Source organism: Eriocheir sinensis, unplaced genomic scaffold, assembly GCF_024679095.1.
Source record: "Eriocheir sinensis breed Jianghai 21 unplaced genomic scaffold, ASM2467909v1 Scaffold649, whole genome shotgun sequence".
Classification (NCBI taxonomy): Eukaryota; Metazoa; Arthropoda; class Malacostraca; order Decapoda; family Varunidae; genus Eriocheir; species Eriocheir sinensis.
The window spans coordinates 243,291-248,854 of record NW_026111997.1 but is presented as its reverse complement, the minus strand read 5'-3'; positions in this window follow the sequence as shown (position 1 = coordinate 248,854).

Below are 5,564 nucleotides of genomic sequence, written 5' to 3'. Positions count from 1 at the left end.
ATGGGTTTTTTTTGACGACGACCTCCCCAGCGTTACCAGTGACGGTCCAACGCCACCTTAGTAGCGCATCTAGCGTGTAGCGAAGTGCCTTGAGCACACCTGTGAACATATAGGGTGACGAGCGCGACCGATTCTGCCTCCCGAATGGTCCAAATCGTCGACCGTCGTGACCGAAACCCATCCGTTAAAATAGTTCAGTTATCCCTACGCTCCAAATCGGGAGGAGGAAGCGTCGCATTCTGACTTTCAGTGGTAACTCACGATATCGGCGCGCTCGCGTCACGCATTTCATCCCTAACAGGTGCAGAATCGGGCGGTCCGGTCGCCCGGTTTGAGCCGTAAGTGGACTTTTTAGGGGGGGGAACACCTCATCGGGTCACTCCCGGCCAGTTAGCCGAGAGTTTCTCGGCTCGGGTGTTGGGCGGTGGGGTTCAACACGGTGGGGGGTGAGCTGCTAGCGAGCTGCAGTGGCTCACAGGGTCTCGGCTGACTTTACTCGTTGCTGGCAACGGTGAATTGACAAGTAGCGAAACGCGGTAGCAAACTTCGCTAGATCAGAATCGGACGGAGACCTCGAGATATTTGACGATAACTGATTTCAGAATCGGAAGCTTCGCAAGACAAAGACATACATTCAACTCAATCAAGGTTAGACTACATTCAACTGTAACATAATACAAACTCTATAATGACTTTGTAGTTGATGTAGTTGATGATAATTTGATACAGATCCAGATGTAATAACGTAACTGAGAATAAACTCTATCGAGATGAATGTGTCTTTGACTTTTCTTATTGTCTTTCTCTGCGTTCGGCTTCCCATGGGTGTATTAAATTTATCAAATCAAATCTTCCAATTGGAGTTTTAACAGAATCGGAAGCTCCGGAAGACTAAAACACACATTCACTTCGATCCCTTAAGGTTTTTATAAGGCGAATGTGTGTTTTTCAGTTATGATGCATCCAATTCTTAATTGGAGTGTTAACAGAATCTGAAGCTCCGGAAGACTAAAACACACATTCACTTCGATCCCTTAAGGCGAATGTGTGTTTTTCAGTTATGATGCATCCAATTCTTAATTGGAGTGTTAACAGAATATGAGGCTCCGGAAGACTAAAACACACATTCACTTCGATCCCTTAAGGCGAATGTGTGTTTCTCAGTTATGATGCATCCAATTCTTAATTGGAGTGTTAACAGAATCTGAAGCTTCTTAAGAATAAAACACAAATTCACTTTGATCACTTAAGGCGAATGTGTGTTTTTGAGTTATGATGCATCCAATTCTTAATTGGAGTGTGAACAGAATCTGAAGCTTCTGAATACTAAACCACACAGTCACATTGATCCATTAAGGCGAATGTGTGTTTTTGAGTTATGATGCATCCAATTCTTAATTGGAGTGTGAACAGAATCTGAAGCTTCGGAAGACTAAATTTGTTTCTGAGAAAATGATTTCAGAGTGTCTCCGCAATATGGTACCTCTCATTCATCTCCGGAACATGCATATTGACATTGCCAAACACCACCATCAACAAGGTGGTGGCGGCGGCGGCGGCTTAGAAAATCTTAACGTGTTGAGCGTTGTCAACCCTGAGCTGGTCGACAAGGCAATTCTGAGTCGAGAGTTTCTGACCAGTGAATATGATGAGACTGGGTCTTTCACGACAAGTAAGTTCACCAACGGAGCAACGTTTAGCTTCACACCCGGTACAAGCATGGACCTCAGCGATTACCAAACGGATGATGGGTGTGTGACTGTGGACACAGACTATACCGGCCGAGAAGAAGTGTTAGAATGGATTCAATCAACACGTGTTATGATGAACTGATACATGCATTAAAGTATGGTGTTTTCGACAGTGTGGTTTCCGATGAAGGTTGTGAAAGATCAATAAGATTATATGATAATGATTTAGTCATGAAAACTAGTGGTGATTCTATTCACGTTGTATCCAACAATAAAGGTAGCGAGAACACTATGAAGAACGCTAGAGAAGCATCTCTCAATGATCACAACCACTGTACTACCATTCTCCATTCCGTACACGGCACTCTCACCTCCGCTTACTCTCCCGTCAACGACAATTACAATGCCCGTCATATCCTCATGAACATGCAACATGTGCAACGGACCTCCTCCTCTTCCTCCTCATCTGATGAAGGAACGGTGACGACGACGGGACCGTCACCACCGCCTTTTCGAAAAAAAGTCAATGAATATTCTCTGAGATACCACATGGGTCTGGGAAGAGGTTACGTTATCTATGACGACGAATTCACAGAATGTAAAAACCAATCTTATCTTGTCACTCTCAAGTATTGTTTGAATGTACTGAAAGATAATCTTCCGTATAATATTCTGTTGACCGATTGGACATCGATTGTGTTTGCTTCTAAGATGGAAAAACAACAACAAGTAGACAAAAAGAAATCGCCTTATTCCTACTTGCATGTGTTCACCGAAAAAGAAAGAGAGAGCAAGAATGTCTCCAATGTCGTGCCGTACCTGGCTAACCCGGTCGTCTCTATGAAATGGTTCCTCATGCGAGCCCATCATCTACGATTGTCATGTACCAACACCGGCGTTGCCTGTCTGTCCAAGTTCATGAGTGCACGCTTCCACAGGCAGCTTAAAACCATCGTTCTTCGAATAATCTGTTAAGTGTTTTTAAAATGGTGAATTCCAAAACATCGTGTATAAGCGTCGATAACAACAGATTTTTTTTTATCGACGGTAATTTTCTGTTGGGTGGCAGATTAGAAAATATCAATCTTAAATCAGACATGTATGTCAGGTGTAAGATTCAAACTGAAAAACAGATCGTCCTCGAATCGATGTTCGATCCTAACACAAAATCGGCTTTCTTGAGTATGTGCATTGAAGGCACCGCTGAGACACGTGGACTCATGATGGCTGAACACATTTCGAGATTGGTGAACTACTCTTCCAATGATATAAATCTATGGTATCAACCTGATCATTAACTTCAGAATGGGGTGGGGTCCGGATCTACATAGGGTAATGTACATTAGGTAGGTCCAGATCTACATAGGGGAATGTACATTAGGTATCTTTAGAGTGGGGTTCGGATCTACACAGAGAAATTTATATTAGGTATGTTGACAATAAAATTTTAAAAAAGAATAACTTAAAAAAAAATGTGACTACTTTACTTTCTCATCCTGAAGGCACACCAATAAAATAGATGAAAGATTAAATCCATATTTCTTTATTTTCTTTTTACAGTTAATGAATGTGACGAGTGACGTACAAATGGTTCATTACGATAATATGTTTGCTGATCAAAGTTTCGTTCTTAATTCTAGCAAAGTAAGTTACTTTTGACTCTCCAGCGACGACGACAGTGGAAGACAATGATGAGTTATTGTCTAAACTATTGGCTGGGGATATAACTGAATTTATTCCAACAGTGCTGACGTTCAAGTCAGTGTATCCACCTGAAAAGTGAAGATCGTGTTTGGTTCTGTTGTAAATCTTGACCATGCACAATTCTTGAGGTAGAGTGTCAGCATATACGGGTGTCACAGGCACAAATTGGAATACAACATCTGATTTATTAGCTTCGACTTCAGCATCTGTTGACAGGATGGCGATTTCACCCAATGGAGAAGCAAATACATCCTTGACGACAACTGGTGCCTTAGCATTGAAGGAGACGGACACGGAACCTGATGGGTGAAGTATCAATGTGTGCTTTCTTGATGTATGTCTGCCTCGTTGCCATGCCGGACACCAACATGACCGCAACAACAATTACTAGCAATGCGAGTACCAACATAGTTACAGTATTCATATTCATAAAATCCATGATTGGTTATATTTCTCAGATGTTCAGCGCGTGATTTTAACATGAACCGTTCACAGTTTCAGACGATGTAACTGACGGACGTCTTTACATCGTCTTTGTGTTTTCTTCTCCTTCTATTATTAGGATACTTTACTGTGCTGTGATAATAGGACTACGTGAATCAGGCGCGCCAAGCTACGTTAATTTCTAAGTCCACACAAAAACACTAGATAATCCACTTTCCGCGCAAACCTAGTGAACACAGTTATTATCTTCTTTACATAAGTGATTTCTCAGTATATTAATATTGGCCTATGTTTTGTCTTGGTGGGTAGAAATAACCGCGCCTTTTTACCCGAGACACACCTTTCCCTGGGAATTGACCTGACTGCGACCTCACAGCAGCTGTGGTTTGTTTTCCTAGATACACATTTTTGACCTGACGACCTCACCGCAGCTGTTGGTTTGTTTTCCTAGATACACATTTTTGACCTGACGACCTCACCGCAGCTGTTGGTTTGTTTTCCTAGATACACATTTTTGACCTGACGACCTCACCGCAGCTGCGTACTTTGTTATCGTCTTAACGCGCCTAATTGTTTCCGTATTGCCTCGCCGATATCTTCACCATGACGTCCTCAAGCGTTGTTCTGTGTGGCCTTCGCATGGCCAAGCAGTACTTTCTTTCCAAGGACGTTTGTAGGTTCTGCGTTAAGACTCAGAAGGATGATCAGAGGATCATAGAGTTAGAGAATAGGGTTACGACTCTCGCCGCCCAGGTACACTTATTGGTTAGTGCAGCAGCAACAAGCCCCTGCCCCTCCTCCTCCCCCTTCCTCTTCCTCTTCTTCCTCGTCCTCCTCCCCTCCTCTTCCTCTTCTTCCTCGTCCTCCTCCCCTCTAGTATTGTCTTCAACCACACAGCAGCCCTCCCATCCTCCTCCTCCTCCTCCTCGACCATCTCCGATCTCCCCTTCCTTCCCCTTCCTCCTTCTTCCTCCTCTTCCTCCTCCTCCTCCTCCTCCTCCTCGCCTTCCTCCTCCGTCCCCTCTCCCTCCTCCCCGCCCACCCTCCTCCTCCTCCTTCCTCTCCCTCTTCCTCCTCCTTGTCCTCCGCCTCTTCGCTCGTCCCTCCCTCCCACACCTGTCCGTCACCTTCCCCTTCCCCCTCTTCCTCCTCCCTCTCCTCGTCCCTTCCTCCCTCCCCACCTCCCTCTCCTTTCACCTACTCCTCCTTCCTCCTCCTCCTCCTCCTCCTCCTCCTCAAATTCCTCGCCTTCCTCTTCCGGCCCCCTCTCCCTCTTCCCGCCCTCTCCCCTCCTCCTCCTCCTCCCTCTTTCTCCTCCTTGTCCTCCGCCTCCTCGCTCGTCCCTCCCTCCAACACCTGTCCCTTACCTTCCCTTTCCCCCTCTTCCTCCTCCCTCTCCTCGTCCATTCCTCCCTCCACCTGTTCCACAATTTCTCCTCGTTCTTCACAGCAGGTCCCTCCCCTCCCTTCCCGCTCTCCCCTCCCCCCTTCACCCACCCCTCCTGGCCCCCCTTCCGACCGTCGGGTTCTTGTTGTTGGTGATAGTCAGGTTCGTTATGTTGACAGGTATTTTTGCTCCAAGGATAAGAACAGGACGAGGGTGTGTTTCCCAGGGGCAGGGGTGGGCCATATATCAGACAGGATTGAGGCGTGTATGGCAAGCGAGGGATCGAACCCCATTGTCTTTCTCAGCTGTGGCGGAAACGACGTTTCTCGTGTGCCAAG